A 26,846-nucleotide genomic window follows, 5' to 3' on the forward strand; every position below is an offset into this window, starting at 1 on the left:
CTTGTCCGTGCCTGGGGGACAGCATGTGTGGCCTGTCGTATTCTAATTACTGTTGAAATGTCCAGTTCCATTTCTCATCTACAGATGCATTTTTAACCTAGTTAAGCTGTCCTAAATATATCTTATACTTTCCCACTTCCAGACTCCTGTTTACGCTATTCTCCTTGCCCGTGTTCTCCATCCATACGTGTTAAAATCAAGATGTGATACCACTAACACCAACCGGAATGGTTAAGCTGAAAAAGCCATTCATTGCTGGTGTGGATGTAAATTGTCACAACCACTTTGGAGATCTGCTCTCAGATAAGTTCTCGGGACCCACAAATCCTACTCCCAGGCAAACACCCAACGGGAGATATAGAACATGTATGAGAATGTTCACAACAGCGCGCCAAACTGGAAACAACTCAAATGCCCTTCCCCAGTGGGATAAGTTGCAGTTTATTTACACAGTGGAATTCTACAGAGCAATGACAACGAACCATTGTTCTACAGAACAATGTGGACCCGTCTCACAATGGGGAGTGAAAGAAGACAGACCTAAAAGACAAAAGATTGAATTTACATGAAGTTAAAACCAGGCAAAGCTAAGCTGTGGTGATGGAAATTGTTAGGAAATTGTCTCGCTCTGGTTGTGAGACGCGCGTCCGCGTTTGGAAGACTGTCATGTTTGTGCTACACTTGGATAAAATAAAAAGCAAAATCTCCAGGCCACCTCGCCTACGCCTTCACATCGGTGAAGTTCTCTTCAGTAGTTGTGGGTCAATAAACTGACGGAACTCTATTAACACTTCCCTTTAGGTGCCTGCGTACTTGTGCGGGCAGGCTCGATGGCTTTAAGTTATATCAAGACCGTCGGGCACCCTTTCCTGTGTCTAAAGCACTGGAACTGGCGCAGTGGGAAGAAGAGGCCAGAACAACGGCGACCAGCAAAGCCCCGCTGCGCCCGGCGCCCGCCGCCTCTGTGGCACCGTCCCCAGACAAAGGCTGAGGGCCACAGCGCGGAGGAGCCGCAGAGAAGATCACGAGGTCGTCCGCTCAGCCTGCTCCTTCTGTGGCAGAGCCCAAATCTGAAAAGGGCCCTGCCGAGAACGAAGGGAACAGGGGCGGTGGCCCTGCAGGAAGTGCTGCCGAAGCCACCAGGCGCGGGAGCGGAAGGCGCTGGGGACTCCTCGGGAGGCGCGTGCGTTTTCATAATTGTGCACGGCTTGAAATATTATTTTTATCAAGTTTTACCAAAAGGCAGAATTTTGTTTTACTTTCTTTTAAGCCACGTTGTTGGCGCACAGAACACTTCATTGCGGTTTTGCGGGAAGGGGCATGTGTCACAATAGGATGTCTCCGAAGCCAGACTGACGTGAGGAAAACGCCTTTCCCTTCTAGTTCTGACAGGCTTGCGCTTGGCTGTCCGGAGCAGGGAGCCCCTGACGCCGGCACCTGGCCACGCGGCATAGATGCCTTGTGGTAGGGAAAGACGAACTTGCTTTCATGTCCCAGTCTCCTCTCTGCCTTCAGCATCGTCTTAGCCCCCCTAAACCCACGCACCTCCTGGGACCCGACCCCCAGTAACTGGTGATGTCAAGGAATCTGGACTTTCCAAAAAGAGCCATCCTTCAAAAGAGCAGTGGTTCTGTTTCAGATAAATTCTGCCATTTTCATTTCATTTCGTTTTCTGAAAATCAGGGTTGACTTTCGAAAAGTTACCAAACAAGACGCTAAATGTGAAATGTCAGCCCTCACCCTAAACTTTCTCTGTGCCGAGCACCAGACTTCGTCGCGGTTTATGATGGTGCTCTGGTTTTGGTGGACCACTGAAAAGGGGAGTTTGAAAGTTGTTACGGATTGTTTGCCCGTACCCTGCCTGAAATACTATGATTACTTATGAAAAGTGTCTTTAACAAAGCTGGATACAGTTTGGCTTGGCATGGGACAACCACTACAGCACTGAACTGAGATGTGAGCACGGGCGGCTGGCGGGCCTGCGTCCCCGCCCTCCTGGGCTGTGCCGGGGCTGTTTGGGAACAGACTTCCTCGCCGAGCGCATTTTCCGGGTTTCCAGCGCTGCTCTTCCTGGCTCATCTCCTTCCTTGGAGTGGCACCACCTAACGCGTGGCCCCCAACCCGGCAGCAGCTGTCCCCGAGCCGGTGAGCAATGCGCAGCATGAGCTTTGTCTCAGGCCTGATGAGGCGAATGGTGGCAGGGCCCGGGAGTCTGTTTTAATAAGATCCCAGGTGTGTTGACCACAAATTTTATTTTCCGTGTTCTGATACTTTGACAGCCAGAGTCTTGCTGAAGGAATTGCCCTTGCCAGGCTTAGCCAGTTGCTAGAGATAGTAAACATCTCGCCCAGAGTGCATTTTGTGAAAACAAACCACCCAGTCCTCCTTTATGGGTGGGGCTCTCACCCTCGGGGCCGATACCCCTGCCCTGACCACCCCAGGGCCAGGTATCAGAGCCCCTCCGCCCCAGAGCCCACGGAAATCATTCACAGCAGCCCATCCCGAGCCTGCGTACCTGCCGCGCCAGTTCCTTTCTGCAAAAACCACAATGAAAGCTTTGCCCACCACTGCCCTTCCCCCTTTGCCCGCCACTGGCCCCAGTGCGTCCCTGGTGGCCCCCACAGCCTAGCATGCCCCCTCCTCCTGGGAACTGTGACTTATAAACTCTTTCCAGTGACTGCTGTCTCCTAGCCTGTTGGCCTTTCTATACCTCATATTTTCTATTAGTACACTGCGTTTTCAAACACCAGAAGATTCAAATGCACATTAAAGTTTGAGAAGCAGTGCTTTATGGATACTCTCTGAACGTTTGCAAAAGGGCTACCTAGAACAGAGTCCAGTCCTGAATTCATCGTCCTCCCGGAGCAGGGAATAAATCCTATCAGAAAAGGAACTACCTTTGACCTGAGACCAAGGCTCTGCATCTCTCCTCCACTGATGGCAGCAGCATCGCTCCTCTGCGAGCCCCCCAGCTCTGCCCCCAGTGACAGGTCGGGGCCGCGGCTTTCTGGGTTTAGAGAGAGAGAAGCAGAGGCGAGGCGCCCCCTCAAAGAACTCTGAAGCGGAAACGGCCCATGCAGCTGCCCCATCTGAGTGTCTTGCTCCATTCTCCCACTCAGTCGTAGACGTATGAAATGATTGCTAGACACCTGCATTCTCTCTCCCGACTTCTGACCTTCTTGTTCAATTTGGGAACTCGGTTTTCTCTATTTCTCCATGGAATTTCCTTCCCCCTTTTCCCTCTTCTCAAAAGTTGTACTCATTGGCTCTAAAATAGTTTTTCAGAACTCCCCCCCATCACTATTCTAGCTCCAAATATTTCATATTTTTGTCTAATATCCTCAGTCAGAGGAGAACTGAGGAGATTATACATAATATGTTATGTGTAATTTTCACAAACTTACCAATAAAAGAGAATTCTTACTTCATTGCTTCCTTTTACAGCCAATTATACGCATAAACAAGACCTCCCCTTCCGTCCTGAGCACGGGGCCCAGGCATTTGTCATTTGAACGGGTAATGTGTAGAAAAGTCGGGATGAGGGGCCACTCCGACAAGAGGGGATTTCCCCTAATTCCCACCTCGGCGCTGGCAGAGCCGGGTGACCACACTCGCAGTGCCAGCCTCAGCACCACAAAAATCATCATCATAAGATTTGCCACGCGGTGAGCGCATGCTAAGTGCCAGATAATGAGCTCAGTGCTTTATAGAATTGTACTATCCAATTAACCTCACCATAGCCCTATGCCAAACAAGGTACCCAAGACTCAAACCGTTAAGGGAATTTTGTTTATACACCTTATAAGAAATGCAAGCATCCATCAAACTCGGGCCTTGGTGATTCAAAAGACACTACTCTTAATGACTACAAGAAGGATATAAAAACTGAAGCTGCTTCCAGCGAATAGCTTGAAAGTTAGATATAGCATTCTAATGTACTGCTGCAGGTTTTGAAATATGATAGTCATGATTTCTTCCATGACACTCAAGGTTAAAAAAGTCATATTTCTTAATTTGTATAAATCAAATGAAAATCTGGCTCAAAGCCCTCACACACCAACTTGGAGTTCACTATCAGTAACAACTGAGGTTTCTCTTCGCCCGCCCCTCTGCTGGGCGTGCATAGGTCCATGAATGATCAACAATCCCGTCCTCAGGGTGTCCTGGTCTCTGGTGCCCGAGGGCCAGCGCTCCCTCACTACCTAGCGTCCCTGCGCCTCCCAGTCGGCTGCCCTGGCTTCTGCCCTCCCCCGGGCGCCCAGTGCGCCCCTGGGCCATCCACACGCGAGGTCCTGCTACCCGTGGGCTGCCGTTCTCAAGTGGGATCCCAGTCTCTACTACTCCTCTGGGCAGGTAATTCTTCCTCTTCAATGTCCCAGCCTCCGGACTCTTCCCCCAATCAGGCTCGATTCTGCCAATGTCCATCAACATTTATAAACCCACCCAGAGGCTTCCTGCTCTTCCCCCACATAACAAACAAAAACAAAACACAACACCTGTGATTGCCTTTGGTCAAGGAAGCTCAAAACTAAGAAGAGAAAGGGAACTATTAACTACTTTCTTTCCCTCCCCCTTAATGAGACCAGGGGGAGGTCAGGTGAGGGATCAAATAGCAATCGATTTCTCAATAGCTCTCATTCTTGTGTAAGTGATCACCAACTTGGTGTCAAAATATTAAAGCTGAAAGCAAGAAAAACCCCTTTTTAACTCCAAGATTCCCCAGGTCAACAAGTCAACAAGTAAATCAACAACATGCTCTTCTTTATCTTTCCAAGGCCGGAGTTCAAACATCTCCTCCTCTGCAGAGACCTCCGCGAGGAGCACTGTGAGTGGAGTTGTTCTCTCCTTTCTCTGCTGCCACAGCAATTTTCCGGGCCTCTGCCTTGTGCTGTGCTCTGCTCTGCATCCTAGATAAGTGTATGGAATATAAAGCTTTAAAAAATACCCGCCACATCCCCTAACTAGATATCTTAGAGCATGTCAGGATGACACAGCTCTATCTAGGCCCAGCAGAGACTGAGGAGAGAAAAAAGTTTTGGCTTACTAGTCATGAATTGAGAGGAGAAAATCATAAATATGCCCAGAGGTTGGCAAACATCATCCTTAAAACTTTACTAGGCAGAGTAATTTTTGTGGGCTTTGGAGTCCTAACAGTCATCCAAGCTAATTTTATGACAAGTTCTCTTACTTAAAACCTTAACTTGGACATCAACCAAATCTATATGGTAGCACTCTTACACTGCCAGAATTCCTCAGTGCTCTGGGGGTGGAGGGGGGAGTCTGTCGTTAGGAAATGGTGCGGAACAGCCCAAATGGGAGGTTGATTACCCCTCCAGAGGGTGGGAGCCTGAAAATCCAGCCCCGAGGCTGCAAAGTGCATCCTGGGACGGCAGCCAGCGTAAGATGCAATCTGGCGTGGCACAGACAGCTCTCGCTGGGGATCAGAAGCCCTAGGACGCAATAAGGAGCAATAACTGTGGGGCTTTAGCCACCTGCTCTCTGGATGTGTCTAATGGATGTGTTCACTTTCCACTCTGCAATGACTGCCCTGCCTCCTGGGCCCTATGTCCCCAGGCCAGGGCCCCTCAGCCCTCACCTGTGGGCTCAGCGTGATATCGGTGACCATGACGTCCAAGGCAGAGAGGACTTAGTGAATCATATTTGATCCTCTCCCCTTCATGGCATGACTACACTGGCTTTGCTTTTGGACACCAAGCCTCTGACACCTCCTACTTCTGCTAGCCTGATCTTGACAACCCAATAAGGGACTGAAGCAAAGATTTCTCATAAATGGAGGTTTATCAAGCCCAAGTTGAGGATACATGTGCCTGGGAAAGTCACAAACTGCAGACAAATCTGTGACTGTTTCTCTGAAGGAGAATTTGGAAGTTTGGGCATTTAAGGGGACTATGGAGAAAAAAAAGGCCAGGGCTGGGTAGTCAGACTAAATGGTTACATTCCTGTGAGACTTGGGAAATTCTACATTTTACATAAGATAAGGCAAATGTTAGAAAAGGAAAAGGGAGTGAAGGAAGCATCAATTATGTAGGTGTCCCTGGGTAGTTGGAAGAATGTCTGATCCTGTCTTGTCTCTGTTCTGCACCTGGGAAGATAAACTTGTAATTCATTGTTGCTGTGGAATTGAACAGACTTTAGTTTAGGAGCTAGACCTAGCCAGCAGACCTAAAGTTACAGTGTGCATGTCCTTGCTTATGGGAAGCCAGCAAGGAATTCCTTTCATGACTGACTTGCGGGGCCAGTCCTTCACAGGTGCCTGAGGCCTTTATCTTCCTTTTAGCATAAGGAGTTGGGGACAGTCTTTACATTTTTATTTTCTTCTACATTATAAATTTTTGCATCTTTCTGAACTTCTGAATGGTATTCTCAGCCCTTGGAGATGAAGTCACTGTTTGCTTTAATGCTTCTGTCCTTGAACCACAAGCTTAAATTTGAAGTTCCCTTGCCGGGTACTAGGCCCCTGAGATTCTCATCCCCTCCTTGAACTTTGGCACATGGCTTCCTGCCAGATTCCCAGTTGCTGAGCTCTGCGGGCAACACTCACGCGCTGCCTCTGGTCGCTCCTGGACGCTGTCTGCTACGTGCTGCCACCTGCCCGGGCCTCCAGCCAACACGTTCTAGACCATTCAGGACTGCATAGCCCCTGGCCTGCCGCTCTCGGGTTGGTCTCCAATCGGCTGTGCCAATGGGGTGATTGTTTCCTCCTCCAGGTATCGGCTTTCACAGCCTGACCAACCGCACCGGGAGCAGCATGTGGTCTGGACAGGTTTAGTCATATTGGTGTTTTTCCAGACATTCTGCAGAACCTGTTTGTCTGCAGACATAGGTATACCAAGTGTTCTATAGATAAATATGTTTTGAGGAGAAGATGTGAGAGAGTTATCCAGAATTCTTCATGGCAGGGTTTCACAAAGCCTTTACTGCGATGACACGCACTGAGGATACACACGGAGGGACGGAGCGCTCTGCACCCTCAAAGCCTCCTTGACCATGTTGTACTTGGAGCACGCTATTGGGCTTCGTGTTCTGCGGAAGAGACTTTGGGAAATGCTAGCTCACATGCTTCAGGTTCCAGGTTCCAGCCCCACGTAGCCTTGACCTCTTGCGGTAATGACATCAGCAAGGACAACACCCTGCTTTACAATATGTTTGTGTCTTCACAAATCCAAAGCCCCAAATGTAGCCCTGTTCATGGCACAGTGAAGCCACACGAGCTGGCTTTGAATCCTGGACTTTCTCCCTTGTTTCTTACCCCTATTTACTAGGTGATGGATTCTTTAAAAGTTGCTTACGTTATCTGCATCTCTAGTTCTACTTCTACTTCACAGAGGGGTTGGCATATAATTATGGACTTTATTACTATTATTCAATAATAGCAATAACTAATCTTTATTGAGACTTGCTATCCACTTGTCACTATTGCCTATATTGTCTCTAAACACTTTGCCTATATTGTCTCTTTTAATGCTCACAACAATCGTATGATATAGGCTCAATTCTTAAGCCCATTACACCGGAGAGACTGTTGAGGCACAAAACAGATAAGCAACTTGCTGAAATTCACCAGCTTATAGCGCTAAACTAAGATTCAAGCCAGGGTGGCCTGGCTGCAGCGTCAGCGTTCTCTATCCACTACTATAATTTGTTCATTCATTCAACAAATATTTACTGAGCGCCAGGTCATGCTACAGACCCGAGAGGTGCAGCAGTGAATGCACAGACGTGCTTGCCTCGGGGAGCTTATTCTCTGATGAGGGGAACAGGCATGAAGTAAACAGACAAAGGCCTGGTGGCAATGAGTGATAGGAAGAAAAAGTGGTGTGTATGGTAATGGAGTGGGGGGTGTTATTTCTGTATAGGGCGGTCGGGGACGACCTCTCTGATTTGAGGTGGCGTGTGAGTAGGAGGAAGGGGTAAGTGCAGCGAAGAGTATTCCAGGCAGAGGAGGCAGCACAGGCAATGGCCCTGAAATGGGAACACTTCTGAATTGTTCAAAAAACACCAAGAGGGTAAGAGCAGCAGGAGCGGAGCAAGCGACAGGGAGAGGTGTTGCCAGGGTGTGACGGGCGGCGCGGGGGGCGGGCATGCCACCTGCATTAGGAGTGTCTTTACTGTGAGATGGGAAGCCACTGGAGGAGGTGGGGAAGAGGCGAGAGTTCTGACTCCTCTGCGAAGGCGGACGCGCAGGAGAAGTGGGAAGTCCCGGCGCCGCCGCCGGGGAGAAAGACGATGCCGCCTGGCGTCACCGCGGAGGAGAGCGGGTGAGGTCAGATTCTGGGGAGACTAAGAAGAGAAACCCAGCAGCATTTCTTGATGGATTGGACATGGGATATGAGAGAGAGAAAGGAGACACGGGTGACTCCAAGACTTTTACCGGGCAATGGGAAGGGCGGAGACATCTGGAACTGAAACAGGACCGCCTGGTGGAAGAGCAGGTTGGTGGAGGAAAACCTCCTGTTCAGGACCCTGCAGACAAATCAGTCTTGCTCCCATCTCAAGCTGGTGCTCGTCTTTGCATGTGACCCCGTCTGTTACCTCTTATCAGAAAACAGCGTGTTCATGTCGTATGTCTCCCTTTTGCTCATCTGCCCCAGAACGTCGAAACTAATTCAGGATTCTGTTGAATAATTTTCATATTTCAAATGAACAAAAGGAATCAAAGACATATGCTGTCCATCTTAGGGAGAGAATGTGAGCTAATAAATACACTTTTATCTGGGATATGCTTTTGTCCTTGAGAAATGTTGGGCCGAAATATGATGTTGCTATCGACGGTGAGGAGAAAAGCAAAGGAACAGAGAGGGCTACTCAAAAGCTGTACGCTTTGATCACGACGGCATGGCCGATTCAGGAATTCCAAGACACCATAGGACCCTCTCTCGGGAAAAGAATGCGTCCCCGTGAGCAGCTACGAGGACTTTTGTGATCAGGTTGGGCGTCAGGAGAGGGAAGTGCTCAAATGGCCATGCTCTCGCCACAGGTTGGCTGGGGCGGCTCCTGACTGTCCCTAGGGGTGTACAGGTGGCCTGGGCTGCTTCATGCATTGCAGTGGATCCACTCTTTCTCCAGGATTGTCTCCCATGCCTCGAGAGTTACACCGTAAAACAACTGAACTAATAGCTAGCTACATATTTTCATAAATACTTGTGTTGCATTTATCTTTATCGTTACTTTTTATTTACCGTGATTGTAGTAGTTAGATTGTTTTCAAAGTTTTCTTTGTAAATTAATTTCTTCACTCTTAGATACAACAGCAACAGTACAAATGACAAGAGAAAAACTAGATACATTGGGCTACATCGAAATCTAACACTTTTGTGCTGCAAATGGCACTAGCAAGAAAGGAAAAAGCTTACCAAATAAGAGATAATATTTGCAAATCATATATCTGATAAGGGACTTGTAACTAGAATATATAAAAAACACAATTCAATAATCAAAAGACAACTCAATTAAAAAATAGGCAAAAGCTTTGAATAGAAATTTCTCCAAAGAAATTTCTCCAGAGAAATGTCCAATAAGCAAAAGAAAAACTTGCTCAACGTCTTTAGTCACTAGGGAAACACAAAGGAAAATCATAATAAGATGCCACTTCACACCCACTCTGAAGGCTGAAATAAAAAAGACAAACAATAATAAGGACATCCTTGTGCTGACAAGGATGTGAACATATTGGAAACTTCATCCACCCCTGCTAAAATTATGAAAAGGTGCAGGTGCTTTGGAGAAAAAATTGGCAGTGTCTCAAAAAGTTAAATATAGGTTTAAGATATGATTCAGCAATTCTTCTCCTGAGTACACACCGAAGAGAAATGGAAACATATGTCCACAGAAATATTTATAGCAACATCATACATAATAATCAGTAAGTGGAAATAATTCAAATGCCCATCAACTGATAAATAAATTTGGTATATCCATACGGTAGAATTTTTGATTTATCAATAAAAAGGAATGGCACAACATAGACAAACCTAAAAACAGTATGTTAATTGAAGGAAACTGGTTACAAAATACTGTATATTGTATAATTCTATTTACATGAACGGTCCAGAATAGAAAAATTTATAGAGACAGAAAACAGATTAGTGCTTGCCTAGGTATGGGAGATTGGTGGGAAACAGGTAACGACTGCTAAGGGATAAAAAGTTTCTTTCTGTGGTGATGAAATCATTCTAAAATTAGATTTTAAATTAGATGGTTGCATAATTCTGTGAATATCCTAAAAAAATTGAATAATATACTTTACATAGGTGACTTGTATGGTATGTGAATTATGTCTTAATAAAACTATTAAAGATTTTTTTTTTACTAAAAAAGGACAGTTTTTTCCTTACTAAAATTTCTTTACTAAAAAAAAAAGGAGTTTGGGGAGATGTTAGAAGGATATAAAGGAGAAATAAGTTCAAGAGATCTATTATACAACAAGGTGACTATAGTTAACAACAATGTATTATATTCATAAAAATTGCTAAAAGAGTAGATTTTAATAATTGTTTTCACCATCAAAAAACAAGTATAGGAGGTAATGCATATGCTAATTAGCTCAATTTAGCCATTCCACAATGTATATGTATTTCAAAACAACATATTAAACATGATAAATATATATAATTTTTATTTGTCAAAGAAAGAAAGTGAGAAAAGAACTTTTATCTGAGGAATATGAGTCCTGTCTTGAGGCCCAGAGAGACATTAAAATGAGACAACAGCCGCACCCTACCCCCCCACCCTTTGAGCCGTGTATTCATCTCTTGAAACTGCTTGCTGTTGCCACAGGCAGCTATAGATTAACCTAACAGTGCAGCACCGCACACGAAGACCCACGGCCCACAGCTCAGCAGTGGATAGCCAGTCACTAATCAATGTTTTGTCTGTAAACCAGTGAGGATTCCTGACAAACCACTCTATACGCCCACTCCCTCTTCCCCTTTGCCTGCAAAAACTTGCTAATAGCAAAGGCTGGGTGGAGCTCAGAGCCAAGGTTACCTGGGTCCAAGTCTTCCTACCAGCTGTCCTCATTCTGGTTCAAGTAAACACTTTAAATTATATTTTGCATCTCAGCCTCTTCCTTTTAGGTGGAGAGAGAGAGAAAATAAAGAAAGAGAGGAAGAGAGGGAAAGAAAGAAGGAAATAAAAGAGGAAATAAAAGAAGGAAATAAAAAGGAAATAAAAAGAGAAACCAAAAGTAGGAAGGAAATAAAAAGAGAAACCTGGCCGGGCGCGGTGGCTCACGCCTGTAATCCTAGCACTCTGGGAGGCCGAGGCGGGCGGATTGCTCAAGGTCAGGAGTTCAAAACCAGCCTGAGCGAGACCCCGTCTCTACCATAAAAATAGAAAGACTTTAATTGGCCAACTAATATATATAATATAAAAATCAGCCGGGCATGGTGGCTCGTGCCTGTAGTCCCAGCTACTCGGGAGGCTGAGGCAGGAGGATTGCTTGAGCCCAGGAGTCTGAGGTTGCTGTGAGCTAGGCTGACGCCACGGCACTCACTCTAGCCTAGGCAAGAAAGCGAGACTCTGTCTCAAAAAAAAAAAAAAAAAAAAAAGAGAAACCAAAAGTATTTCACCCCTGAGTACAGTATTGGCATATTTCAAGAGCGTTCTGCAGAGGCTCGCAGACAAGAGCAGCCCGGCAACCTTCATGGAGGAGACTTGCATGGGAAATCTGCAGCAGAGGGAATCTGCATTGGCAACATTAGCAGCCAGGCTTTCTCCGCCTGTCCCTACACCTCCGTCTGGGTGTGGGAAAGACTGCCTCCTGGGACAGGGACAGTCTGACATCTTTGGGGTCTGAGAGAAACTTGTTCCCTGCGAAGTTTCACCTGCATAACTAGATGCCTTTGCCAGCCAGGCCTCCCCTCTTTCCCCTGGCCGCTGCTCCAAGCCTGTGTTCTTTCTGTAATCTCAAGATGGATAAACTTCAACAATATGGCTTTTCCTTTGAGACTTTTATGTTTTGCGTGAGCCCCATGCACACATGCGCATGTTAATAAATTCCGTATGCCTTTTCTCTTATCAATCTGCCTTCTGTCCGTTGATTTTCGTTGAACCTCAGAGGGCAAAGAAGAAGTGTTCCCTTGGCCCCTGCAAAAGAAAGACAGATGACACCAAGTGTTGAAGATGTGAAGCAACTGGAAAGTTTGTATATTGATAGTGTAGCATTTAAAAGGTTGTTCTGTTTACATTGTCAAATAGATGATATTACAGGGAATCCGCACTGACAGAATTGTGAAGGTGTTATCCAAAGGACTGAAGTATGAAAAATAGCCCAAATCTGTCACCTGTCATTCAGGGGCCCTCACATTTTAGCTCCATCTTCAGTCTTATTATGACCAGCCTTGTGGCCCTGGGACGTCCCACGTCATTCCAGTTTCTTGCCTGTTTCTTACTGTGAGGGTGACAACTAGAACTGATGGGGAGCAGATTCTACTCTCGATGTGGATAATGTTCAGGGTGAGGACATCTATTATCTTACGCAGTCTTCACAGTATCCCTGTATAAACAGACAGTGTTGCCCACATTTTGCATATGAATAAACAGTCACATCTTTGGGTTTAGGATTTATTTCATCTTAGTAAAAACCCCAGGAGACAATGACTTCTGCAGATTCATTTATGATGTTTAATAAGTTATAAACTTGATTCTGAGCATTATCTCTCCCATCTGGGCAAAGTTTCCACTCCCGAGCTGTCAAACCGGTTCAATCAGGACAGTTTGTCTCATGTTCACCAGGTCGTACAAGATAACACCAGCATAGTGACACTGAGCGTTGATCGGGGCATAGTGGAGGCTCGGTGATCTCTTCTGCCGAAGTCCCTGCGTGGGATCAGGAGGTAGAGGTTCCCACGACAAAGCAAGGTCGCCCTGAACCCTCGGGCCTGGCGCGGCTCTCCCGCTGATCGGAGGGAAGAGAAGGCTCTGCTCGCCCCTCGTGTGGCTGAGCAGAACTCTAGCCCCACGTTCCCGGAAGTCGCGTCCCTCCCGTTTCAGAGCTGAGAAACAATGGCCGCCTTGTTTCTCCTCTGTCACCCGCTTGCCTAACAGCATACGAAGGCTCACGTGTCCTTCAAGTTCCATGTCCCATCCCGCTCTGGCGGGGCTGCGGTGGCCGCGGCCTGCCTCCCCGCCGGTCTGCGCGCAGCCCTGCCCTGGGTTCACAGCGAGCAAGCTCCCCGTCTGCTTCGTTTTTTCTCCACCGCCTCTCTTTGGCCTTCCCGATACTTCGGCCATCTGAAGAACAGCAGTTATGAACTAGGGACTTTATAACTTGCATGTGCCAAGCCGGCATAGCACCTGTGCTATTAACTGTTTAATAGTTTTCTTTACGTTGTCTCAATTTCTTACATACATATATCATGATGTTTTTATAAGGAAACTTTAATGGATAAGCTAAAGAAAAAAGAACAAAAAACAGAGAAGGCCGTGACCCCAGAGCAAACAGGGCACCGGGAAGAGGCACAGGGTTGGTGCTGTGACTGTAGGCCCTCGCCCTGACCCCGGTGGGACGGGAGCTTGGAGCCAGAGCCCTGAGCTCCCCCCGGCACCGGCAGAGCTCGCTTCGGTGCGGGCCGTTTTCCTCAACCTCTTTTCACCGAGAGGGACAGTTTGTCTAATGTTTGCCAGGTCCTACGAAGCGTCTTCACAGCCTGCAAATGACCCATTGGCTCCCAGGGCATTTCTGTAATAAGAGAGGCGAACCACGCTGAGCAAGGACTGAGCTCCTGTTATGTGGTTCAAGCCCTCTAACAAGTGTATGAAATAAATATGATTATTGCCTTTCCTCAAAGGAGGAAAGCGAGGGCCTCAGAAGTTCAGTGGTGACCAGGACAGGCAGTGGTGTGTCCTAACTGGCCTGCCAGTGAGAGGCGGCCGCACACTCTCCTCCCAGCCCACACAGTGCGGGAGAGTCTTCGCTTGGCTCCCACCAATGTGAGGGCGTTCACGCTAGGACGTTAGCAAATGCTGCAGACCGGGGCTTTTTTTTTTTTTTTTTTGAGAGCCAGTCATTAAACATTTTATACCATGGATAATGGGATTAAAAACTGAGTCTTTTAGACACAACACCAAGTGCCTCCTTTGAGACTGACCCAGAGCCTTTAACAGGCTGAGACTTTACCTAACAGTTTTGTCCTCCAGCTACTACTTTATCATCCTTCTGAAACAACTTCTCTGGATACTTTGTAATTTTATATTTATAGCCCTGCTCCCAACTTTGGTCAACTTCACATTCTGTGCCAAGGCCACATACCACTTGTACTATTAGCCATCTAATAGTTTTCTTTAAATTGCCTCAGTTTTTTTTACATGCATAGAGATATTTTTTAAAGGAAACCAATGGATAAGACAGGCAAAAAAGTGCCAAAGGCAGGAAGGGACGGAGATAGTCCGTTCACGCTGGGTTGGAGGACAAATCCTAGAATTGCAGAACAGGGAGAGAGGAGGGAGTTTGAGGGTCCCAAGGGATTTAGAGAAATAGCTCAGGGAAGAGGGTGGGCCAGGCTACAGGGCAGCCAGCCTGGAGAAAAGGGAGGAAGCGGGCAGGCCAGCTGGCTGTGTAATCTGGGGATGAGGAGCCTGAGAATATCACACAGATCGGTGAAGCTGCTTTGAGAACGAAGCCCTGGGCACTGAGGGAAGGATGGACGCTGGGGCAGGAGGGTTACTGAGCAATTGGAGAGGTTGAAGAAGAAACTGACCTAGGAGCTGAGATTATGCAGGGCGCTAGTTCAAGGAAAATAGAGCTGAGGGGAAGGCCATGGCAGAGACAGGGGCCTAGGAGGGGTACTTGGAACATGAAGAGTAGGAAGGAGAGCTGGCACAGTGGTGCACACCTGTAGTCCAAGCTACCTGGGAGGTCAAGGCAGGAGGATCACTTGAGCCCAGGAATTTGACTCCAGCCTGGGCAACACAGCAAGACCCTGTCTGTTAAAAAAAAAAGAGAGAGAGAGAGAGAGAGAACAGAAAAGAATAGGAAGGCTAAAGGCAGAGGTGAACTGGCAGGTGGAGAGCCCCAGTGGTGAGCTGCAGGGTCAAAGGTCCAGAGGTGTACGGCCAACAGCAGAGAAGAATGGGCAGAGGGCGCGCCTACCGCCATCCAGGGATGAGGAAATTGCCTTGATAGAGAACACAGTGTCTGGCAGTTTCCAGTGAGTGACATCAATGAGCAGCCCATGTGCCACCAATGGTAAACACACCATACCCTGGGGGGCATGGCCTTCACACGGACCAAGTTGGTAATTATATCCAAAAGGAAACAAAGTCCATTTGCTTGACCCTTTCTTAGGGGAAGCTTATTGCTGTCTGCTCATCACTGAATTCTTTAATTTTCTACATGTTACATAGTTAAATACAGAATATTGCCAGAAATCAATATCAAGCTTAACAGGTTAAAATTTCCCTGATCTTTGCTGTTCCCCTAAATGCAGATCATCCAAACTTTCCCAAATGCTGTACTAGTTCTCAGCACGTGCACACACACACACACACACACACACACACAGGTGCTCACGCACACACAGGCGTGCACACACAGGCACGTGCACACACACAGGCATGTGCACACACACATACACACATATACAGGCATGCACACACACACAGGCGCGTGCACACACAGGCACGTGCAGACACACACAAGCATGCACACACATAGGCACATGCACACACACACATGCGTGCACGCACACACACCCAGGCACGTGTGTGCACACACACACACAAGCACACAGGCATGTGCACACACACATACACACATATACAAGCATGCACACACACACACATACACACACACAGGTGCTCACGCACACACAGGCGTGCACATACACAGGCATGTGCACACACACATACACACATATACAAGCATGCACACACACACCCAGGCACGTGCACACACACACACAAGCATGCACGCACACACACGCATATGCACACACACACACAGGCACGTGCACACACACACACACACAAGCATGCACACACACACGTATTATTACAAATGGTGACGGTTACAACGGATTGAGCCCCTATTTCAAGCAGTTCCTCTGCACTCATTCTTCCCACTCCTGACAGCCCTGGAATCTATGTATTATCCTCACTTTTTTTGAGGCAACTGAAGCTCAGAGAGGGAGGTTAAGGCTTCACTCAGTGAAGATCTGAGTTTCAAATCCAGGCCTACCACACCGCCTTACCTTTTCCTGTCATTCTATGAACTCTGCAAAATCTTATCCGAGAAAACTTCATATCTTAAAAATATCCAAAATATTTTCCCATGGCTTTCTAGTTTTCTAAAACCATCTGCCTAGGTGGTTTTTCATAACTGCCTAGAAAGCGCAGTGGACACTGTTGGCTGCCACCCAGCACCGCTGTCCCGTCTCTCTTCCCGAGAGTGCCATCCCACTCGGGCATCGTGTCTGGCTGCCACCCAGCACCGCTGTCCTGTCTCTCTTCCTGAGAGAGTGCCATCCCACTCGGGCATCGTGTCCGGCTGCCACCCAGCACCGCTGTCCTGTCTCTCTTCCCGAGAGAGTGTCCTCCCACTTGGGCATCGTGTTCGGCTGCCACCCAGCACCGCTGTCCCGTCTCTCTTCCCGAGAGAGTGCCATCCCACTCGGGCATCGTGTCCGGCTGCCACCCAGCACCGCTGTCCCGTCTCTCTTCCCGAGAGAGTGTCATCCCACTCGGGCATCGTGTCCGGCTGCCACCCAGCACCGCTGTCCCGTCTCTCTTCCGGAGAGAGTGCCATCCCACTCAGGCATCGTGCCGCCACAGGTTGCAGGGGCTGTGCCGCCACTTCGGCTCCAGGTGCGGGCCTGAGGGCGGAAGGTAACCCATCCTCCTAGTCTGTGGCTGCTTCAGGCTTGAACCCGTGACTAATTCTGGACAAGGAGACACCATGAAAGGCTCGCCAGGGGCTTTTGGAAAACTTCTTTTTATTCTGAAGGAAGCCCTAGGAAGTTACTTTCTCTCCCAGGGGATATGAGCAAACAACTTGTAAACTTGATTGCTATCGGCAGCCATCCTAAAACCACAAGAGGAACCAGTCTTAGCATGAAGCCAAAGCTCTGGCTTGCAAAACAGAAACAAAAGTTAATCACATGAGTCCTCGGTAACATCATCAAGCGTCACTGCAGCCTGCCCTACACTGGACGTCCTCTTTATGAGCCAGTAAACTGTGTTTATTAAACACAAATCCATTTAATAACTTCCTAAGCCAGTTTAAGTTCTCTTTTCTGTTGCTACAGTCCAAACGCCCACATTGAAGACGGACAATATGATACACAGTGGTGAAAAAAGAAGGCTGAAATTGGGCAAGAAATAAAGATGGAAATCTGGGCACAGGAGGGGGGGGAGACAGGAGACCTCCAGATGAAGGAGGGGCCTCTTTAGGGTGAGCAGCCCCGACTGTGTCTTTGGCATCAACTGGCCTCATCAAACTTAACTCAGTAGTTTCCAGCATGTTGTTCTGACACCAGCAGCACCAGCAACACCTTGGAACCTGCTAGAAATGCAAATAGCTGGGCCCCACCGCAACCCTTTGCCTCTGTAGCTCGAGGGTGGGCCTGGCCATCTGTGCCTTGATAAGCCCTCCAGGGGACTCCGAGGAGGCTCCAGTGTGAGAGGCACTCCTTCTCTGTCCCGGGAAAGTGAGTGTGCCTGAATGAATGCGCCTCTCATTATCAGTGCTTAGCACGTGATTGGAAGTCAGAGCTTAGGGCCTGCTGTCTTTACCCCAGACTTTGAATGTGGGGGTCTCAGATCCTCATATATTTGGTGTCCTAAGTCACTGAATTGGCCGCTTCTGGCAAACTGAATCTTTGGACAGGAATCTTGTGCCCACTGACCTGAAGCCAAAGTGGAGCTCCCTTTACTGCTGCTAAGAAACCGGCCCTTACAAAGCCGCAGTCCACCCTGCAGAGTAAACACGAACAGTTTTATTTGGTACTGGAGACACATAGAGCTGGGTGGTATTTTCTAACTCTTTAAATTGCTACTTCTGGGGCATTTTAAGTATAATTTTGAGCTGGTTAAGTATAGATTTTTAATTATCAATTTTTTTGGCTAAGTAATTTTACAGTCTGAAAAAATGTCTTCACTATGCAATGGGGGGGGGGGGGTGTAATGCTCTAAGCTCCATGAACGTTTCTGTAGAGCAACCTGCTCACGGGCCATTATCTGAGCAGCGTTCTGGGAGTGTCCGTGTCATTAACACAGCGTGATCGTGTTAGAGGGAGCGTGCCTTTCACCCAGGGAGCTGACATGTGGTTCATGTCTCGTAATTAACCCATTGCCCTTGGAAAAAAGAAGGTAATTAGAAGTAAAGGCAATTAACTCCTTTCAGGAGGGTTCACTCCCTCCGCCACTTTCACCGAGGAAGGGGTTCCAGGAGGACTTGCCGGAAACAAGGCAGCAGCGCCAGAGCGCAGGGTGCTAGCGAGGCCTCTGCACCGCGGGCGGCCGGCGGGCAGAGTGTGGGGCGAGGCTCTCTCTGTCCCCACCACACTCGCTCCCGGACACCTCGGAAACACAGGGGCGCCGCGGTCCAAACCCAGACGGGCGCGCCTGCCCGCACTGACTCGTCGCCACTGCCCGTTTCACCACCTGTAAAATGGCACTGATGCCTTTGTCAGGGGCGATTGTTAGGTTTCAGTGCAATAACTGTAAGAGGAAGAAAATGATAAGCTTATCATGCTGGACTCCCGTAAGATATTGTTGTTGTTGGAAATTGCTACGTGGATGGCTTCTTTTTGGAAGTTTCTGTTTCTCCTGTCGGAGCACCTCATCGTGTACGCTGTGTCTCTCTGTGCGGAACAGATAAAGATAATCTCTGACAAGAGGGACCGGGAGACTGTTACGTAGTTCCAGGTGCAAATGGAGTCAATCAGGTTCCCAAGAACTGCAGTCCCAGGTGATGGGAGAAGAGGCGCAGGGTGCGGCCTCGCGGAGGCAGGCGTGGCGGCACCAGCGGATGGTTTCCAGAGAGTGCAAGCTCGAGTGAAGAGCCAGCCAGGCCGAGTCCAGGCTTGACCGCGGTGGGGGAGGGCAGGGACGCATTCTAGCCGAGGAAACCGCATGCGCGAAGGGCTGTGGAGAGAGCTGGGACGCAGGCTCGTGTGGGGAAGGTCAGATGGCTCAGTGTGGTGGGACAGCGGCTGCCGGCTGAGGAGCTGCGGCGGGCAGTGGCGAGAGGCCGCTTGCACACGGGGCCGGGGGCGGCTTTAGAATGGCCTCCTGCACCTGCTGGGACTCGGAGAACAGTGCCCAAAATGAAGGCCTCAGAAGCAGCCTCAGAGCAGAAGTTTTCCTCTGACTTTCTCCTGCTCTGCTGTCTCCCAGTCCCATTCTCCCCTGAGGCTAGCCATAAAAATTAGAATCCCTTCTCCCTAAGGTGGGTCATAGAAACCAGATCCCCAAAGCCAGCCATGAACTCTAAAAATATTACTCTAACTTTCCCTTGGCCTTTCTGCGTAGAAACTGGCCATAAAGAAATTATCTTACTCACTTTATTTGACTGCAGGTCATGAGACCCCCCCCTCCAGAGAGGGTCCTGCCCCACATCCAGAAGGAAGGATGCCACTCAGAGAGACCAAGGAGAATCACTCAGAGAGACCACGGAGAATCTAGACAGACGGGCCTCACTGGGTTCCCCACTCAGTCTATGAGCAGTAGGCCATACCCTTTTCGTTCAATCATATTTCTATATGTCTGTCCATACTTTGTTGAACCTAAGCATAAAAATGGGCAATTTCTTCTGTATCTTTGGGTATTTATTTTAAAGGCTCCTGTGTACACGTTAACAACATTTGTATGCCTTTTCTCCTGTTAATCTGCTTTTTTTCAGTATTTTCAGCAAACCTTCAGAGGGCAAAGAGGATAATTTCCCTTGGCCCCAACACAACGTGTTTTAAAGGGGTCTATGGCACACGCACACATGCGGGTACACACACCACCACAGGGGGTGCATATAAACCAGAGACAACGCCAGTAATAATGAGATCAGTTTTTTGCCTCATTATCTACTTTGATTTAATATAATCTAATTAAATTAAATCTCTCTCGAATGGAGATCCTTGGCCCTTGGGTTCACTGGGTCAGCTCTGCACCAGTCTAGTAGCTTGGACACTCGCTCCACCAGCTCCTCTCCCACCCATCCCAACTTTGGATGAATACATGGTTAGGAAGAATTTGGAATGTTATCTCAATGGAAATGAAGAGCAACTAAAAAATGTTTGCTCACATGTGCACGTTGCATCCCTCTGAATGTAAACGGCCAAAGGAGTTTGAAACAGAGGCAGATATTAGGAGATGATTTCAATCCTGTAGAGAGTAACTCTCCTGTTTCTCACTTCAGTAATTGGGCAGGTGTTGGTACCATTCACTGAAACAATTAATATTGTGCAGTGAGCAATGCCTGGGGCAGGAGGTAAGTGGCTATGACTATTTGTTTTAGAAGTGCTGTGTCTGAGGTGCTTGGCGGGTACCCAAATGGAATGTCCGTTGAAAGACTGAGATGGAGATAGTCGCTGGGGAAGTCACCAATATAGTGGCGACAGTCAATGACATCAGGGGAAATGAGGCTGTTCTGAAGTCAGGGCAGCAAAGAGACTAAAAGTGGTAGAGGGGAGGTGGCAGGTGGCAGAATCCTCGGAAGCATGACTGTTCAAGGATTGAGTTGTTATCGGAAACACGGAAAGGAATGCCCAAAAGTAGAAGTACAGCCAGTATTTTGTACTACTTCAGAAGCCAAGGGAGGAGAGAGTTTCATGAAGAGAACAATAGTGTTAAATACTATTAAACACACACACACACACACACACACACACACACACACAACCAGTTAATCTCTAGGAAATATCCATGGAACTTGGTCAGAACCGGTCATTGGTGGCCCTGATAAGAACAATTTTAGCAGCGTAAGGAGGACAGATACCAGACTGCAGTGGACTGAGACATAAATAACAATGCAGAAAAAGAATAGTCTAGAAAATTATCTCTTGGCCGGGTGCAGTGGATCACGCCTGTGGTCCTAGCACTCTGGGAGGCCGAGGTGGGAGGATCGCTTGAGCTCAGAAGTTCGAGACCAGCCCAAGCAAGAGCAAGACCCCACCTCTACTAAAAATAGAAAAAATTAGCTGGGCATGGTGGCGCATGCCTGTAGTCCCAGCTACTTGGGAGGCCGAGGCAGGAGGATCGCTTGAGCCCAGGAGTTTGAGGTTGCTGTGAGCTAGCATGACGCCATGGCACTCTAGCCTGGGCAACAGAGGGAGACTCTGTCTCAAAAATAAAAAAAAAAAAAAAAGAAAAGAAAGAAAATTCTCTCAGTATGTTTTGCTAAGGAAATTATATTTATGCTTTTACTCTGCATAATGCCTCTTCTTGTGCTTGGAGATCTGCGTTTTTAATTATCTGTTTCCTCACACTGTATACTTGCCAAGATTTTAAACATCTGCCACAGCTCCACTCCAGGCAATGTGATAAATAATGAGACAGAACCCGGCTTTGTGACAATTCTCTGTGAGAACTCAGGAAACCTCTGGCCCTTGTATTACTGTTCGTGAAATGCGGAAGCGAATGGATGCCCTGGCCATCTGAGCTAGTGACATTAGAGAACAGAAAGGAAGGGCAAAAGGACAATAAAAACCAGGGTCCTCCCTAGAAGAGCCGAGCCCCAAATGGACCGGAACGCAGCAGAGCCCAGCCTATCCCCACCGACCTCAAATACATGACCAGACTATGACATAAATGATGGCCGAAACGAACGTTAAAATTTTTCTAAATCCTGAGTACAAACACCAGGGCAGGATGAATTAAGCCCTGGAAGGGCATACCTCTAACCCTTGCTAGGGAGAGAGGCAACGATATAAACTGTAACCAAAATGTTAAGGAAAAAAAAAAAAACACTTGTGGGGTGCGGGCAGATGGCAGGGGCAGGAGGGCGCGGGCACGTGCCTGCGCAGCGAGCGGTGCGCACGTCGGGGAGATGGACACGCGGGAAGCGCTGACTCGAGGGGGGAGGGGAGATGAGGGCAATGTATGTCACTTTAACGTTTGTACCCCATAATATGCTGAAATACAAAAAAAAAGAAGCTACTTTGCATGTGGGGAATAATCGCTGTTTTCCTACACCCTGTTTGTAACCCCTCAGTATGAGATGGGGTCAACTGTCTTCTGACCTCTGAAATTTGTCCTTTACTCTACAACGCAGCCTTTGGCCAGGCTATCGTATTTTGGCATGTGATAGTATGCAACAGGTAGAATGAGCTGCAAATTATGCCGGGCTTAAAACTGCACCTGGTGGAGGGAAGAGACTTGGTAGTGATTGCCATGCAGAGATGGCTTCAGCTTTAGGAAATGCAGAGTAAGCACATCCACGCCGACTTTCCGCTGCGTGCAGCTGTAACTCTTGGGCAGAATGCACTGAGTAGCTGTTTGGGGCCCCTGAAAAATAAATAGTATCAGGCAAACTGGAAGAAAAGACTAGAATGTGAAGTGCCCCTGAACTGGGGAGGGGATGGGTTACAATCTTTTCTCTCCTGGTATCTCCCAATATAGAATCAAGGAAGCTTGAAACCAATAGGCACCCATGCAGAAAGAGTTCCAGGGGACGCCCTCGTGTTCTGTATCAAGGAGCAGGAATGAAGTATTCTAATACTCAGACAGAGTGGGTGGGGGAAATCCTTTTGTAAACTATATTTTCATTTATGTCTTATCTTTTTAATTCTCCTCATTGCCTGCAAGACCCCAGGCAACCCTATAGTGCCTGCAGTGGTGGCAACAGTTGTGGAACCCACAGAAGACTAGAACTCTGAACTTTCCTTTCTGATCAGAGATGTGGTTCCAGCAGGGCGGATCTATTTCTCACTGCTGTTTTCCTCTCTCTGTTCTTCCACCACATGGCTTGTCAGGCACAGTCACAGAAAGTATGTGGCAGAGCAAGGTGAACGAAGCCCCATATTTCTGGACATGGAATCAAAAAGAGAGAGCCTCAGGACAGCTGAAAGTACAAGGGTAACCACAGACAGAGAATAAGGAACTTGGAAAATGGACCTGTACCTCATACAAGTGTTTATGGATTTCCAAGCTCACCCACAAATTGTACATGTGAGTTTGAGCCTACACGGCATACATACCAAAGAATAGTGGCCACATTAGCATCCAAGTCCCAAATTGGCTGTAGGCTAGAGCCCACGTGTGACCAAATCCAAGTAACACTTGCAAGACATTGAAAATGTAACCAACATTGAAACCCCAACCCATACGAGGCTGATGAAAACTTCAGCCTGAACTCATCTGATCAATTGCTTGCTAAAACAAATATATTAACATTCTCCATAAGATTTACATAAAACCCAAAGTTTCATCAGATAATATTCAAAAGAGTCAAAATGTAGTACAAAACACATATGAAAAACCAGGAAAATCTCAGTTCAGAAAGAAAATGACAGTCAACAGAAGAAAATGCTGAGAAACACAGATATTGGAATTATCTCACAAAGACTATATAGCAGCCATTTCAAAAAGGCTCCAAAAAGTAAGGATAAACACTCTTGGAATAAATGGAAAGATAGAAAGTATTAGCAAAGCAATAGGAGATACACAGAAAAACGAAATGTAAGTTTCAAACTGAAAAATGCAATAAGTAAAATTTTAAAACTCACTGAATGGGATAGCAGAGTAGAAATGACAGTGGTAAGAGTCAGTGAACTTGAAGATAAATCAATAGAAAATGTCCAATCTAAACAGCAGAGAAGGAAAAGAAGTTCAAAAATGAATACTGAATGATATTATGTAACTGTAGGATAGTACTAAAAGGTCTCACATTTTGTGCCATCAGAATTCCAAGAAGAAAACGGAAAGAATACATTGCAGAAAAAGTTACTTAAAGAAATAATGGTTAACACTTCTCAAATTTGGCAAAAGATATAATCCTACAGATTCAAGAAGCTCAAAAACTTTCAAAAGACCTCTATAGGGCGAACTATGAAACACTGAGGAAGGAAATAGCAGAGGATGTAAACAGATGGAAATCCATACCATGCTCATGGATTGCCAGACTCAACATCATTAAAATGTCTATACTACCCAAACTGATCTACAGATTCAATGCAATACCTATTAAAATCCCATCAGCATTCTTCACAGATATAGAAAAAATAATTTCACGCTTCGTATGGAACCAAAGAAGACCCCGAATATCAAAAGCGATTCTAGGCAACAAAAACAAAATGGGAGGTATTAATATACCAGATATCAAACTATACTACAAAGCTGTAGTAATTAAATCAATCTGGTATTGGCACAAAAATAGGAATATTGACCAGTGGAACAGATCTGAGAATCCTGATATAAAACCATCCTCATATAGCCATCGAATCTTTGACAAAGCGGACAAAAACATACGCCGGGGAAAAGAATCCCTTTTCAATAAATGGTACTGGGAAAACTGGATAGCCACTTGTAGAAGGCTAAAGCAGGACCCACACCTTTCATCTCTCAGAAAAATCAACTCATGCTGGATAACAGACTTAAACCTAAGGTATGAAACTATTAAAATTCTAGAGGAAAATGTTGGAAACACTCTCCTAGACATCGGCCTAGGCAAAGAGTTTATGAAGAAGTCCCCAAAGGCAATCACAGCAGCAACAAAAATAAATCAATGGGACATGATCAAACTAAAAAGCTTCTGCACAGCCAAAGAAATAGTCATGAAAGTAAACAGACAACCTACAGAATAGGAGAAAATTTTTGCATCCTACACATCTGATAAGGGGCTGATAACTAGAATATACTTAGAACTCACGAAAATCAGCAAGAACAAATCAAATAACCCTATTAAAAAGTGGGCAAAGGACTTGAACAGAAACTTTTCTAAAGAAGAAAGAAGAATGGCCAACAAACATATGAAAAATGCTCAACATCATTAGGGAAATGCAAATCAAAACCACAAAGAGATATCACTTAACTCCAGTGAGAATGGCTTTTATCAAAAAGTCTCCAAACAATAAATGCTGGTGTGGATGCAGAGAGAGTGGAACACTCCTACACTGCTGGAGGGACTGCAAACCAGTTCAACCTCTGTGGAAAGCAATATGGAGATTCCTTAAAGCAATAGAAGTGGATCTACCATTTGATCCAGCAATCCCATTGCTAGGCATCTACCCAAAAGATCCAATGACACTCTACATAAAAGACACCTGCACTCGAATGTTTATAGCAGCATAATTCATAATTGCAAGGCTGTGGAAACAGCCCAAGTGCCCATCAATCCAAGAATGGATTAATAAAATGTGGTATATGTATACCATGGAGTACTATTCAGCTCTAAGAAACAACGGTGATATAGCACATCTTATATTTTCCTGGTTAGAGCTGGAACCCATACTACTAAGTGAAGTATCCCAAGAATGGAAAAACAAGCACCACATATACTTACCTGCAAACTGGTATTAACTGAGCAGCACCTAAGTGGACACATAGGAACTACAGTAATAGGGTATCAGCATTCTTCACAGATATAGATGGGGTATTGGGCAGGTGGGAGGGGGAGGGGGCGGGCGTATGCATACATAATGAGTGAGATGTGCACCATCTGGGGGATGGTCACGCTGGAAGCTCAGACTTGTGGGGGGAGGGGGGAAGGGCATTTCTTGAAACCTTAAAATGTATACCCCCATAACATGCCGAAATAAAAAAATAATAATAAGTAAAGGGGAAAAAAAAGCCTCAAACAGAATAAATCCAAAAGTTCGTGCCCAGACACATCACCTTAAAAACGCTGAAAACTAAACACAAAGCGAAAGCCGTTGAGAGCAGCCCGAGCCAAATGAAATAAAGTGCAACGTGTATGTTAGCAATGACTCGACCAACTAGATTTCTCATCAGAAACAATGAAGAGCATAATAATATATTTTTAAAGTTCTGAAGGCTAAGAACCGTCAACCGAGAGTTCTACATTCAGTGAAAATATCCTTTAGTACTATAAATAAAATTAAGGTATTCTTAGATGAAGAAAACTAAGAGAATTTATTTTCAGCAAATCTGCTCTTTTTAGGAAATGATACCAGAAGGATACTTAGAATATTAGAAATAAAGGAAGAGCAACAGAAATGACAAATATATGTATAAATACAATAGATTATCCTTCCCTTGAATTCTTTAAAATGTAATTGATGACGTAAACTAAAAATTAAAACATTGTCTGATAGGTTTTCAATGTATTTATATTTAATACATAAGACTTCTACAAGATATAAAGGAAAGAATGATGAGACCTAAATATATTTCTCAGTAAACTGAGAAAAAAATATATATGCATATTATAATCACTATAGACACCATTAAAAATTATACTAAGAGATATGGTAAAAAAAATATGGATAGCAATAGATAAATTCAAATAGAATACTAAAAATTCAAGTAACCCAAAATAGCGCAGAAAAGTGGAACAAAGGAATAAAAATAAAAAGAACAAACAGAAAATGTAATTAAATGGCAGACTAAGATCCAAATATGACAGTATTTTCTTTAAATATAAATGCATTAAATACATCAATTAAAAGAGACTAAAAATATGATCCAACTTTATACTGTCTAAAGGTGCTCAATCCAAATACAATAATACAAGCAAATGCAGAAAAAGGAATACTATGTAAACACTGAATAAAACAAAGTTGTAGTGGCAGTAGCAGGCTATGTATACTTCAGAACAAAGAAAATTACTAGGAATGAAGAATTATATTATATAATGATAAAAGGGCCAATTAACCAAAAGACACGCAATCATAAATATGTACATTACTACATGTATCAGCAGAGATTCAAAATAT

This window comes from Microcebus murinus, chromosome 18 (assembly GCF_040939455.1).
Source record: "Microcebus murinus isolate Inina chromosome 18, M.murinus_Inina_mat1.0, whole genome shotgun sequence".
Lineage (NCBI taxonomy): Eukaryota > Metazoa > Chordata > Mammalia > Primates > Cheirogaleidae > Microcebus > Microcebus murinus.